Here is a 16,154-nt window from a genome sequence, read left to right on the forward strand (position 1 = left end):
AAATGGCAGAAAGATCAAGTGTCTTCACACAGACAATGGTGGAGAATACAAAAGTGATCTTTTTCAAAAAAATTGTGAAGAAAATGGCATCATCAGACATTTCACCGTCAGAAATACACCACAACAAAATGGAGTGGCAGAACGCATGAACCAAACTTTTTTGGAGAAAGTTTGGTGTATGTTGTCAAATGCTGGCTTGGGCAAAGAATTTTGGGTTGAGGCAATAACATATGCATGCCACCTCATTAATCGTCTACCATCTGCTGCTATTAGTGGGCAGACACCATTAGAAAAATGGTATGGAAAACCTGTTGAAGATTATGGTTCTTTATATGTATTTGGCTCAATTGCATATTATCATGTAAGAGAGTCAAAATTGAAACCAAGAGCAAAGAAAGCTTTATTTATGGGGATTGCTTCTGGAGTCAAAGGATATCGTTTATGGTGTCCAGAGACAAGAAAAAATATTTTCAACAGGGATATTACCTTTGATGAATCTGCCTTGACAAATAAGGTAACAATTGAAGATGTCAAACAAGCTGATGGTGCTTCAAAGCAGGTGGAGTTTGAGGGAAATTTTTTTTTCCCAACATTGGGATCAAACGAGGAAACAACAAAAAAATTTCCTCTGGAAGAAGAGCCAGTCGAAGGGGAGGTTCGATCTCAAGAACCTCAACCACAACTTGAATCAATAGGAACCAGCAAGCCAAAAAGGACAATAAGAAAAACCTGCTCGACTCATAGATATGGTGGCTTGTGCAGACTCAATTGTAGCTGATGACATTCCTACCACTTATAAAGATGCAGTCCAAAGTTCAGAAGAAGGTAAGTGGAGGATAGGCATGGATGAAGAAATGCAGTCCCTTCATCTGAATCATACATGGATATTGGCCAATCTCCCGGAAGGCAAGAAAGCAATTGGGTGCAAATGGGTATTTGCAAAGAAAGAAGGATTTCCTAACGAAGAAGATGTTCGCTACAAAGAAAGATTGGTGGCCAAAGGATACACTCAAAATGAGGGAATTAACTATAATGAGGTATTTTCTACAGTTGTGAAACACCCCTCCATTAGAGTTTTGTTGGCTTTGGTAGCATAGTTGAATTTGAAACTAGTTCAGTTGGATGTAAAAACTGCATTTTTACATGGAGACTTGGAAGAGGAAATCTACATGACTCAGCCAGAAGGATTCAAAGTTGATGGAAAAGAAAATATGGTGTGCAAACTTGAAAAATCATTGTATGGATTGAATCAATTTTCTAGACAATGGTACAAACGATTTGACAAGTTTACGTTGCAACAAAGGTACATAAGAAGCAAATACGATCATTCTATGTAGTTGCGCAAGCTTGAAGACAATTCCTTTATATAAATTCTCCTATATGTTGATAGCTTCTAAAAGTCAAGAGGAAATTGAGAAGCTAAAGATTCAACTAAGAAAGGAGTTTGAGATGAAGGATTTGGGTGAGGCAAAGAGGATTATTGGCATGGAAATAAAACGAGATCGACATTCAAAGAAGCTCTTTTTATCACAGAAAGAATATTTGAAGAGGGTACTAAATCGATTTAGCATGAATGAGAAAACGAAGTCGGTTAGCACTCCGCTTGCTCCTCATTTTAAGCTTAGTGATGCTATGTCGCCAAAGAATGAAGCTGCATGAGAATATATGTCAAGAGTACCATATGTGAATGTTGTTGGTAGCTTGATGTATGCAATGGTTTGCACAAGGCCAGATATTTCACACACCGTTGGAGCTGTAAGTAGGTACATGCATAATCCTGGAAAGGATCATTGGCAGGCTGTAGAATGGATTCTACGGTATATTCATAATACTGTAGATGTTGGCTTGGTTTTCGAGCAGAAAGATAACCAATATCTTCTTGGATATTGTGACTCAGATTATGCAGGTGATTTGGACAAACGAAGATCAACTACTGGTTATGTTTTCACTATTGCAAACGTACTAGTTAGTTGGAAGTCTACTTTGCAGTCAACAGTTGCTTTGTCTACCATTGAGGTAGAGTATACAGCAATTACAAAGGTTGCAAAGGAGGCAATTTGGCTTCAAGGATTGCTTAGAGAGCTTGGTATTGGATAAGAAGGAATCACAATATTTTGTGATAGTCAAAGTGCTATTCAATTAGCAAAGAACCAAGTTTATCATCCAAGGACGAAGCACATTGATGTACGATATCATTTCATACGAGATATCGTACAAGAAGGTGGAGTCACAGTGCAAAAAATTCATACTACGAATAATCCTGCCGATATACTGACAAAAGTGGTGATTGCGGTCAAGTTTCAACATTATTTGAACTTGATCAACATTGTTAAACATTGAAGAATGAGGTTGAAGACACAATCAAAAGTTGTTGTTGAGAGAAAGTTGAAAATGGAGAATCTTGCGAAGGTGGAGATTTGTTAAATTTGACAACATTCAAAGATGAATTAATGTGAAGATTTGATAGTTAGGAAGATAATTCTTCTTTGGTACAAAAGTCAAGATAGCAACTTTGTAGGTGAAATTTAGGTGAACCATAAAATGGTTTCACAAGGTAAACCTTGACATTTTGACACATTGTGATGTCATGGATGACATCAATAAGAAGAATTCACCCCTATAAATAGGTAGCTCCTAATTCATTTGTAACACACCTCTCACTTGCCTTCTCATCTTCAAAGGCATTTATTCTTCTTTCTCTCTTGTAGTATATATTTCACTTGTACTTTTTTGGAGTGAAATAAATATTGATTGGTTGTGTCTGAGGAGTAGGCAAAAGAAAACAATATTTTTCCGAACCTCATTAATTTCTAGTGTTTCTTTTATTGTTATCTCATTTACTATTTATTAGCTACCTTTAGATATAGCAGTTGTGATTTCATCACTCTCCATATATTCGGCTTCCGCAACACCAACTTCAAGGCAAGTTTCATTCCAATAGCAACCTCTTTCACCTCTCCAATCTCAAAAGACTGCAAGTAAAGCATTACCGTCCTAATATTTTGAATCCGCTTTTTTCGATCTCGTCATTGTCATCCTTCTCTTTCTCCCCCGATCCCTTGACACTTGAACCCCCTCCCTTTTCCCTGGCCCCTTCAAAAGTCCTTGTTCCTCTTTTAGATTTTTCTACTCTCTTTTCTTGTAAGTTTGTTTTCAGTTGTGAAGCTTTAACTTAAGATTACCCTAGTGAATTACAAAAATGAAAAAGGTAAGTTTAACCAATAACTATAATAATTGAAGGAAAGTTGCAATTATTAAAACAACTCCACTCCCTCCTTGTAAAGGAGTTGTACGACTGTGAAAAAGAAAAGGGGAAAACTACAACTTGAAAATAATTTGTCTTAGTATTGTTTCCACTAGAATATGAAGAAATCATTTTAAGCCTCTTGTTTCGACTTTTACATTGATTTTTTTCTAAATGAATGACTTATTGTATTACATGTGTTATATATAGATTGAATACATTATTTTGTTTTAGCCCGACAATTTTAGACTTTGATTTGTGTAATTCTAACAGTTTATTTCAGAAGAGAATTGAAGTACAAACAAGAAAAAATATTTTGTTTCTATAAGTGAACATAATATTCTTTTAAAGGCTCATGGGTGAATCATGTTACACCTTGACTTATTACCTCATTGGTTAAGGGTAAAATGATGAATTCAAGTTTTATCGAATCAAGAGGGTGAGATGTTGGATTTAAGTCCTAATGCACCATAGTGATGACATAATGATGACTGAGAAAACTAATGTGCTCTTGATGAAACCTAACAATTTCATAAGTTAATAAATCCTCCATCAAAGAAAGGATAAAAAAGTGGTGATACACTTGACTTTCAAAAGTGATGTCGAGGTATGTCATATGAATATGATAAATTTCAAAGCATGACAATAAACTTCAAGAGAAAGGAATAATTATGAAGCATGTATATATGATTATGGTCAATTCCTTGAAGAGAATGTGACTTGTGATAAGTATCATGAAAAGTGGACCATTCTTGAAAGTGATTGTGTCAAGATATGATGAAAACTATATATAAAGACATACTAATGTGTGATTTAATAAATAGCACAACTCACCCCTATGGGAGGTTAGAGAGAAATATTAGAGACATTTTATGTTGGTATAAATGGTCATTGGTCAAGTACTTTTAGTACATCACAAATATTGTGGTACGTTTTTTGATGAACTATCAAAATGGCAAAAGAAGGAAATAATTCTTGATCACGAAAAATTGCCATTGATTATGTATCTCTTTACGTCAAAAATATTTTTGCCTATTATTAAACAAAAGGGAGGATATACTAATGACATAAGTAAATCAACAAGTTTTGCTTGTAATGATTTTGACCATGACAATAATGATATAAATTTTCTGCTTGAAAGAGATGTTTACCACACAAACAATGTTATGAAATATGTGGTAGTATCCAATGTTAATTGTGAACTTTGGTGAGCTAATTTGCTACTATCCAAAGAAAATAAAATTGTCCATGGTGTTGAAATTGTAGTAAGTCTCAAAAGAAACTTTTTAAGTTTCAAAGGAATAGTCAATGAAAAAAATATATTGAGACTACGAAATATGAGAAGATTTAAGATCTTCATATCACGACAATCAAAGTGGGTTATAAATATTTTTGTGAAAGATAACCCTTTTCTCATATTGTTTGTGGTACATAAATATGAGCATGATGATGGAATCACATATAGCAAGTAAACTAAATATTTACTGAAATAAATACCAGTTGACATGACAGGTTGATCATCCCGATTCAAATATGTTGTGAAAATAATTGAGAATTCGTGTGGTTATATATTGAAGAAATAATAAATTCTTCAGGGATTCTCTTGTGTTGTTTGTTCTCATGATAAAATTATCATTGTATCAGCTAAGGTTGGAATTGTATCCCCTGAATTTTGAAATGCATAAGAAAAAGGTGAATATGGGCCCGTTCACCCGCCATGTGTACCATTTACTATTAAATCATATTATACTAAAAGTGGGAAGCCACAAAAGTAAAAGTTGAAATATTATTTTACCCCTATCTAAATTCAAAATGTTATAAAATATCTAAGTAATTAAATATTAAATAATAATTATATCATATTATATTATATTAAATATTAAAAATGAAAAGATGTTTTAGAACACATTGTAAGAATGTCTCTCCATTCTCCAACATAACTTTTGAGCTTTCTACAGAATTCTAGGCAAACTTTTGGCTTATCATATCATATTACCTTAAAAACATGTACTTCTATCTTGAATGTTAAATTACTATAATATCCCTAACTTAGGTTGTGACTTTTTCGATGAGTTGTGACTTTTCTGATAAGTTGTGACTTTTTTCAAAGGGTTGTGATTTTTCGATGAGTTGCGACATTTTTAAAGAGTTGTGACTTTTCCAAAGAGTTGTGACTTTTTCAAAGGGTTGTGGCTTCTCGAAAACGTCATGAATTTTCAGATAAGACACAAAAACACTTGTTCATATTACCCTTTGTTGACCATAAATAAAGGGGATCCCTCTCATTTTTCAACCACAATTTGTTTGTTTTAATATTTGGCTCTTTTTCTTGCCTTTTAAATTTTTTTGTCTGATTTATAATCGTTGAGTGAGTTCAAAGTTTAACGGAGTGTAATATACCACTATTCTGATGAAGTTAGTCATTCTATCCAAAGAGGGTATATTTCTTAACCTCGAGTACTTGAGGAAAATAATTATGATGATATAATCATTAATGTAATATACATTAGTATGTAATGTTCCAATATATGAAGTTAACATGAAGTAGTCTAAGTTGATATGTTTTTGTTTATAATTTCTCTTGTGATATAGATATATGCTTCTGGATATCTTATTTCAAATTTATTAAACTTCTCAAGAGTTAAAGAATTGTAACTATTTGTTTTTTTGATGCTCAAGACAAAAGAATGACTTTATTCATAGGTTTTTATCCCACGGAGCGGTAGCTTGCTTACTTAGCACTTGCGCTAAGGATCTAATCAGAGTCAAACTTGGATTTGAAAAAAAAACCTTTCCCTTATTAGCCGGAGTACAAGTGTACTCTTTTTTCTTTAGTAAAGGCGGATTAAGCCAAAAACTCTTTTTTTTTCCGAACAGTCTCAACGTCCTCGTTGAGAGTCGTTTTGCGAGACGTCTAGTAGTCTTTGACTTGGTCTTTGAATCCTTAGTCTCAGCCCCTTCCCTATGCTTCTTATGTGATTTAGATTGTCAAGAAGTTTGCATCAAAATAGTTATTACTATTAGGCGTGCGAGTAAGAAGGTAGTAGGCGAAATTTTATGAATTGAATGGGACTTCTATAAACATTGTCCTTTAGTTTTACTGATTAATTCTTAATATTTTAGAAATTTCGACGAAGAAAAGTTTATATGACTTGTAATAACGCGAGTTGAAGTTTGTATTAGTTTAATTTTTATTACTTATTTAATAGCTAATTTTTCTGAGATAATATTTTCATTAATGCAAATCTATCTATCTAATATATTTGATTAGGTATTTCTATATGTCACAAATGTATTATCAAGTTAACAAGATCTTCTAACTTCATATATATTATTTTAAAATGTTCCGAGTTCTTTTTTAAAAAAATCCCTCATAAAAAATGTGAAAATATATGAATCATTTAAAATTTATCATTAAAAAATTAAATTTTATATTCATTAATATGAAATAAACATTTTCATTTTGTCCCTACACTAAGGTAATATTAGTGAGATACAACTAATCACATGATTGAACCTCATCAAATTGAAATAAATATATACATTATTGCTTTTAACTAATAAAATTTTTCGTTGATCATCTTCATAGGTTCGCCTGAATAAAAGATATATATGATGATCCACATTGAACATTAACAAAAGATTCTGCAATATTATTTTGTGCAAAACTTGTCTATTAAAATCTTCGCTTAAATTTTCTGAATTGATAATCACGTGCAACACACGTGTCGAAAAACTAGTTATACTAAAAGTGGGAAGCCATTACTATTTTACCCCTATCTTAATTCAAAATGTTATAAAATATCTAAGCAATTAAATATTAACTAATAATTATATTATATTATAATAAATACTAAAAATGAAAAGGTGTTTTAAAACGCATTTTAACAATGTCTCTCCATTCTCCAACATAACTTTTGAGCTTTCTACAGAATTCTAGACAAACTTTTGTCTTATAAATATCATGTGCATGAGGTAAAATTATTATTGGCAAATAAATAAGCTAATTCGCCTTTCAAAGCTCAGAAGAAAAAAGAAACTGATTTAATCAATTACAGAAAATGCTTAAGCATGGAGATCGCAAATTAAGGTAGAAGGTTGTGGTGGAGTGTTCTCTTGCTTTTCGAAGGGTGGTTTAGGCTTAGTGGTGTCTGTCGTAGTAGTACTTTTATTCTTGTACTGTCTTTCTTTTGCTTTCTACCACCAATTGCTTTTATGGTGTTTTGGCTATTGAACTTTTTTGTTGTTGTTATTATTTTCGTAATAGTTGTTATATTATATTATATTCTCTTCACTGTTATTTTTCTTTTTCATATTTTTCTGATTTGCTATACTCGACTCAAGTTGAGGGTCTTCTAAATTGAGGTAAGGCATGTGCACACTCTACACTCCCTAGACGGATTTTACGAGATAGGTTGTTATTATAAAAGAAATAGCTATAAAATCAGATAACAAATTTAAACGTTTGGGCTAAATTGATAAATGTACATCTATTTTTCTTTCTTAGCAAGTTTTGTCGAGAAATATGTTTATTTATCCTGTTTGATAAGTTATTGATAATTTTTAAGATTCCTTTTGTCGTTAAATTTCAATTCTCTTAGTTAATTTAGTATTTAGAGTTAGAGGTATTTACATACATTTACAATAATCTAGAGCATGAAATTCAAACGACATATTTCTATATACCATTATGGGGCTATATGATATTGATTTTTCTTCACGTATTTATTGCTAGATGGTAACTGTGTTTGTCCGCTTTTTCAAGTTTATTTCTATTCAGCAAATAAATAACTAAAGTAATGAATTACAGTAAACACAATACAAGTTCAAATTTTAAATTCACAAATTTTAAATGGTGTCCCCGTATCATAACAACAAATATTTTCTCAAGTGACATAGCTTTTAGAATAGATTTTAAATTTATTATTTTGTTACACAAATATATATATATATATATATATATATATATATCTGAATATGGATAATTTATTGATTCTATATTTATTTTCTATCTATAATCTATGTGAATAAAGTCTTGCGAATGATGTGTATGTTTTATTATTCTTCTATTTTGTGCATTTTTTCTCTATTAAACTTCACCAATCTAATTTATATGAATTTTTTTTATCATTATCGTAAGTCTGTATTGTTATTTGGCTCAAATTAGTCATATGACTTTATTGAAAGTGTGTTAACTACTAAACAAAGTTAAAAAATTATCGATAATAGCTTCAACGGAATTGATTTACCGATAGTAGCTTCAAAGGAATTGATTTTAAACATTACAATGTGCCCCTCATTTGGTGTTTCTTGATGCATATTAAAAAAATTACTCACTTCACACGAGTTGCATAAAATTTAATTGTTCTAACGAATCTATAAAAATTCACATGAAACACACGTGCAACGCACGACGTGTCCAGAGACTAGTAATTTTAATAAATGCATCTATGTTATGGTCACATGTGCTTTATTATCAACTTGCAATTTGATTTTTGCAAAGGTTGTTTGCTCGAATTGTTAAATCAACAACACATTTCAAATTATAAAATTATAATGATGATGTTGGTTTATATCCAAGTGGTTTAAGCAAAAATTATATGCCTCCAATTATAGCTAAAGCATTGGTTATAAGAACAAAAACTCTCAAAAGAAATTTGGTATTAGATGTGTTATTTAAAATGTAGCACACTTGTACATATCAAGCCAAAAAGGTTCCCCTATCATAATTTGTTTAGGGTCAGGAACCAAAATAATTCTCATCTAGAAATTTAAATGTGCGGTATATTATTCAATCGCTCCACCATTATGCAATGCACAAAGATGAGTCCCCAAATAAGATTGGGTAAATGTTAGCTTCTCTAACATTATAGGGAGAGATGATAAACAACTAGAGAAATAAGTTATAAATAATGAATTATCATTGGTATGATACTCGTTGAAAAGATAATTTAAGTCAATTGTCAGACGTATTGGCTGACCCTATGTTATAATCCAGTTATAAATGCTCCAAAGAAAAATCTTTGAAGGACATAATTTATGGTACGCCTGAAGCGTAATTGATAAATTGATTCGAAAGATAAAATATCTTGAAGAAGAAAAAGAAGAGGAGCAAATGATCAAGATGGTCATAATAATGAGGCTAGTGCTTTAGAAATAGCACCATGAAATAACACTTTATAAAACCTTGCCAAAGGTTCAGGTACCTGAAAATGATGAAAAATAGAGAGAACTCGACAAGTTATGTCATATTAGAATCAATATCAAATAACTGTCGACGATATCTTTAATATAATGTAGCGCTCAAAATTATAAATGTAACGAGGATCTTGAATTTAAATTTGTCAAATGGTATGAACAAATCAATAATTGGCTAATAAAATATGCAATTCACGTATATTTTGTTTCACTTAAAAAGTGATATTCTGGACTTAAGGTCCATATACAAAGATATAATGTCAGTGATGTACGAATAAATTATTATGCGACAAATGAAACCGTAAAATATAAAGTACGACTTGTGTCTTGGGATATAAAGGTTTTTTTGCAAAAATTCTGACATTGTTATATGGAGATGTGTTCTCCTATGGTGGATGCAATGAAATTTCTTTCAGTCTGACAATATATGAAAAACTTGAATACGTACAATGAGTGATTATCATGTCTAGCTAAACAGTAAAATTATATGAACATCCATGAAGGATTTAAAAGGTTAAAAAATGATTCCATTGAATAGTACCCCAATGGATGTGAAATCGCTTAACATAAAGTATTTCATTAAAATGATTAGAAAATACCATGTTATAGTGCAATTGGTGCACTTATGTATCTTGCGATTATTGTTCATGGTATAATAATTTTATTAATGTGCATGCAAATATAACATTACTCTTATCGATAGAGATATCAAGGTGAATCAAATATTGATTTATAAATTAATTTATTCTAACCAATCTTGTGAAAGTTTATTGGTTATGAAACTGTAGGAAATCATTTGACTTATACCAAGTTTGATCTCAAAATAGCTGTATGTTTTCGTGTGGAAATACTGTTATATTGTATTATCCTACAAGACTGTTAATATTATTATCATGAAAGTCTTTGTTATTTGGATATTGCTACAAACAAGTCAGATCATGAGCAGTTTGTCTACGCCGATGAGGTCACAAACTAAGTGATTGTCAAACATGAATTTGAGTGAACTCAACATATCCAACGGACAAGAAAGAGAGTGACACAAATTTCCTTTTTTCAAATAAGGAAAGCAAATCCTAATCATCAGGTAAGACATGATCATTAGAATACACAAATTATCAAGATAAGCTCAAGGATGCAACATCTTTATGAATGTGATTTGATCACAAAAACACAATCAATATCAATATTTGGAAAACCAAGTATAAGATTGGGAGACATCCTTTACAAGAGTTAAATTATGTTTTAATCAGGGGGAGTGAATACGCGCTGCACTCTTTTTCCCTTAACCAAGATTTTGTCCCACTGGGTTTTCCTGGTAAGGTTTTTAATGAGGCAGCTCTCAAAGCGTATTACAATGATATATATGCATACTCTTTTTCCTTCACTAGGACTTTTCCCCACAAGGGTTTTTCCTAGTACGGTTTTAATGAGGCACACTATCTATTGAGGAACTCCAACGAGTAGTAAATACATCATATAGTGGATACAAATTACACAGTTTTCTGGATAAGATTGAAACCGAGAAGGCAACTTAGAAGCAGCTCCGCAAGCAAGTTCCTATAAGTAGCTTACAAACAGGTTCCTATAATCAAATTACAAATAGCTCCACAAGTAGGTTCTAAGCAACTTACAAAAGGAGATTCTTATAAACAGTTTACAACTAGCTCTTCAAGTAGGTTCCTACAATCAGCTTACAAGTAGCTTTCTTCAAGCAACTTGAAATAAGTCAACAAACAATGTGTATTACAAATAATTATGTATATTTTCTTTCGTTCTTTGTACATGAACATTCAAGGAGTAGTGTTGTAAATAGGTGGATGTTCATGAGACCCTTCTTTAGTGTAGAAAGCTATCTTCTCCAAGTAATATTAGTACTCCCTAATGCCTATAAAAAGGCTTTGGAAATACTAAAGCAAACACACCAAAATATAGAGAAAAAGTTCCTATTACTCTTGCTCTCCTCTTCCTCTTTCTTTGTTTTCACCATTTATTTTAATATGTTTTGCTTTTATTTTATAGCACTCATGAAAATATAGATAAATATGGGTCAACATGTATTTTACCCAACTCATTTGTTACCCAATGCATTTTTACTCAAATGAAATATGGGGAGGTTAAAATATTACTCATTTTATGTTGACACATTTTCAAGTCGTCCAAAGTTACCTCAACCCTCCCATTTGCTACCACTAGAGGGAAAGGAATTCTGATAATTTCAGAGTGCGATCTCAAACAATTCGTGATATTGAATAACAAATCTTCGGAGCAACCTAAGATTATGTTTAGCCCAAGCCAGAGCGTAGAGTTTCTCACACAGAGAAGAAGCTATAATCACACCTAAAATAGCAAAGACGAAATTGAATACGAATGTGCCATTTTATGCTATAATCCTTAACCTTACATAATGGCTTATTCTCTCATTTCCCCTCCTATGATGATTGACATTTGACTTCATATTTCCAGCTTATAACAGGGATACCATTTTATTCAACTTGAAACACGCAATGACCAGGCAGAAAATTAACACAAATCACAGTTGTCCGCCCCGTTATCTGCAGTATATGGTTCTACGCCTTAGACAACCAGTCATCACCAATCATCTCTGTGGGGAGTCAATTGTCCGAACATTTGCACCTGTAATTCCTTCGAGGCGATCTTTGCTTATCTCTACAAAGCGACCCACCATTTCATAAAACTGTTTCAGGCCAGAAAGGGGAAGAATTATTGAAGAGCGATCAGAACTTTGCTACCTGCAAGTTACAGCGAAAATATGATATGATAAACAGATGACCAAACTAGAATGCTTAAATTATATGAAGGTCATCAAGAAGCCAAACCTCAGATATTCGTAAGAAATGGCCCCGATTGTTATTACCAAGATCAATGAAGAACCTCTTCTGGTCAACCCTGATTACTTTGGAGACCCCCAGGTTACTAACTTCGTCAGCTGGTGGCAAATCAATGGTCCGTTCTACACTCAAATCAGGTATGGGGGGAGTTGAGAAGAGTGACTGGATATAGAACCAGCTCCTACATCATCTGAAAGCCCAAGACACTCTGAGGTTTCCGAAGTCTGCTGCATTCATGCATTTTCAAACAAGAGAACAATGCAACTATTATTTTGAGTCACCTTAAAGGATACAAAAAGGCACCGACTGTAATTACCTGATTGGGCGAAATAAATAGCCTTGAGGCTTCATTAATCTCTGTCAAAATATTCCTAAATGCTGCCCATCCCTCATCCCGGGCACTTCCTGCTGGAACAATAATGGTTCTACGGTTCCTGCTAACAGATGCTTCAGAGACCTGCATGCATTTCTCTGTTAACAGACAGGACTGTAAAATCTAGGGCTGCAAAACTGTCCCTATTAGAGAGACTCAGAAAGCCTCATTTTGTAATCAGACTGCAGCTAATCTTCTTCTGGTCTAGATATAGATAAACTAAGATGACAGTTGATAATGTCATGGCTAGTTCAAGAATCAATTGATCTTAGATTTCTAATTGTCTTGATTCCGTTTGTCTTATGATTTCTTAACTGTCCATTTTTAGCATTTTTAATTTTTTTTAAATAATCGTAGGTATCTCAGTAGCTTTACATTACTCTTAACTTGGGTTTAGTTTCAAGGTGGATCTAAAAGACGTACCAGAAATTGGAGTTAGTTCCAGAAAGGTTTCATCATTTCATTTTGAGTAAGTTATAGTTTACTTCTGTAGTAATTATATCAAAAGTGCAGAGAGACAGGCAATTAAAAAAAAAGAGATCTATCACCTTTCTCCCTCAGAAACTATCAAAAAATAGGTTAATTTTCCCCGGATCCTTAGGTACGGTCTGGATACACCAAAAGTAAAAGGTCCCTAAAACAGTTCATTTTTAGGCTTTGAAGGAAATGCTCTTGTTCTCTGATTTTTCTCCCTCCATATTGTCCACCAGATGCAGGCATGGACAATCTTTCATCCCTCCTTGTGTTTCGATTTCCGACTGATTTTCATCTCTATTCCAACATGTTAGAACTTCTGCAGTATTCCTTGGCACGATCCATCTAATACCTGCAAGCTAATGAACCACTACCATAGTTTCTCATTCACTTTATAATGCAAGAAACATAGTTTATAATCCGTCTCATATTCACAAAAAAAACATCTGGAGAATAATTGTCTTCTGCTTTCCCTGAAGTTGTCCTTACTCAAAACAGTTTGTCTTGCAACTAGCCAAGTGAAGCAGGTCACCTTATGTGGTGTCTTCCCTTTCCAGATCATCTTCCAAGGCTATAATTCCTTGGTTTGAGTTGAGGTATCCAATAACTTGTAGGCTGATTTCACCTTGAACTTGCCATCTTTGTCGATCTTCCTCATCACATGTAAGGCTCCTAGCTTGTTCCAGGGTATTGTAGAATTGAGTCATTCTCTCCAATTACGAGTCATGATTGAGGAACCTTCTTAAGGTCAGATTTCAACCTTGTGCATTTCTGACTTCTAAAATTGATGCCAGTTTAAGTTGATTAAGGTTACACTACAAGAAAACTGCCCAATAGCGAAGGGAAAACTGGTCGCTATAAGTACGAACCTGGTCCCAAAAAGGGAAATAGCAACCAGTTACACTTGTCCTTATAGGCTTAGTCGCTAATGACCTTTATAGATGAGATTATCGGGCTGGTCGCTGATTCTTTTTCGCGACTAGTATATCACTGGTCCTTAAAATACTTTTAGGGACCTTATATCTGGTGCCTATTCGCACTTATTGAAATTGAAATTGTGGTCATTAAATCATTTTGCGACTAGTTTCTAACTGGTCCATAATTATTTTAGGATGACTTCTAAGCTGGTCTGTAAATCAGTTTGTGACCAGCTTGAAGCTGGTCTATAAATCAATTTTCGACCAGTTTGAAACTGGTCCGTAAATGAGTCTGCGACCAGTTTGTAGCTCGTCCAATTTACGAAAACTTTTAAGTTGGTCCCTAAATCATTTTATATCTGGTGCCTATTCGCACTTATTGAAATTGAAATTGTGGTCATTAAATCATTTTGCGACTAGTTTCTAACTGGTCCATAATTATTTTAGGATGACTTCTAAGCTGGTCTGTAAATCAGTTTGTGACCAGCTTGAAGCTGGTCTATAAATCAATTTTCGACCAGTTTGAAACTGGTCCGTAAATGAGTCTGCGACCAGTTTGTAGCTCGTCCAATTTACGAAAACTTTTAAGTTGGTCCCTAAATCATTTCGGGACCATTTTGAAGGTGGTCCATAAATCATTTCACAACCATTTAAATTTCCTACCCAAAGGAATAAGGACTAACAATCTAGTCCTTAGATCACATGTAATTTGCACCTAGAAAATATGATCAATAATATAAAGTTGTCACTTTCAGATATAATATATAATGTAATTACAAAATAAGGTGAATATAAGTCATCTCACTAAGCTAGTAACAATATTGTGATCATGTATCCTTAGCAAAAAAATTATATACTATCCTTAAACTATATATAATCCAAAGGTGCCTTCACCTTCCCAACAAAAAATGGTCAATCTACATGTTGTTTAACATCGAGTTTCTGCAAATTTTCAGCATCCAAAATCTGTAAAAGAATTTAAACTTTCATTTAGAAAACCTATATATAAAAATAAACAGAAAGGACACAAATGCTATTTTTGTTTCCAAGTTACGTACACATTTTGGAGGTGGGAAATCAACAAGATTTGGTTTGATTTATGATTCCGTTGAGAATGCCAAGAAGTATGAGCCAAAGTATAGGCTCATCAGGAATGGGCTTGACACTAAGGTTGAGAAGTCTAGGAAACAAATGAAGGAAAGGAAGAACAGATTAAAGAGTACTTGTGGAAAGATTAAAGAGTACTTGAGAGTTGCCATTAGTTAGTTTTACATGTTACTGTTATTTCAGTAGAGTTCTTATCAACAGTGGAACAGGACATTCTGTTTGTTTATAAGTAGGACTAAAAATGTAACACTTTATCAAAGGATAGGGACTATTCGATGAGTGTGGGTATGAACATGGATAGGGGACTGGAGACATCTAATTCATTCACACGTTTACACAAGTTGTTACACAGGTTACTCATAGGAAAATAATGCAGGAGATTGGGGTACATGGCAAACGATGTGGAGGAATAGCGCAACACAAAACTCAATTTTAATGAGCATCATAACATGTAATGTAAGAGGCACTAATCAAGTGTATAAGCATAAGGAGATGAAGGCATTTTGTAGAGAAAATAATTTTATTCTATTAGCTATACTAGAAAACAAAGTCAAAGAAGAGAGAGCACTAAAAATCATAAAAAAGCTTGGGGATAAATGAAGATGGGCTGCGAACTACAATATTGACCGGAGGGGAAGGATTTGGGTATTACGGGACTACTCTATCATCGACTTTAGAGTTGATGTTGTGCACCAACAATTTATCTTTGGATATTGTACTAGAATAAAATCGAATACTGGATTTTACTTTGGAGCAGTGTATGGGTTACACAAAATTGAACTACAAAAGGGCCTTATGGGGTCACTTAGAACTAGTGATCAACTGCAGCACTAAGTGACATATTCAAAAAAGCTGCAGCACCAAGTGACAGATTGTTAGTGTTGAATGAGTTCAACAATTGCCAAACATAGAGGGAGTAATCCTGGAACCCCACTTTTCAGATCACTGTCCACTTAGTAAAAATGGAGGAACATGATGGAAAGGGTCCGAAG

At 33.2% G+C, this 16,154-nt stretch overlaps 1 pseudogene; it reads right to left on the reverse strand.

Moving 5' to 3' along the window:
- Positions 1–12,038: 12,038 nt before the first annotated feature.
- LOC102586928 (transcription factor Pur-alpha 1-like) lies at positions 12,039–12,764 on the reverse strand (annotated as a pseudogene).
- Positions 12,765–16,154: the final 3,390 nt, after the last annotated feature.

Source organism: Solanum tuberosum, unplaced genomic scaffold (assembly GCF_000226075.1).
Source record: "Solanum tuberosum cultivar DM 1-3 516 R44 unplaced genomic scaffold, SolTub_3.0 scf00091, whole genome shotgun sequence".
Lineage (NCBI taxonomy): Eukaryota > Viridiplantae > Streptophyta > Magnoliopsida > Solanales > Solanaceae > Solanum > Solanum tuberosum.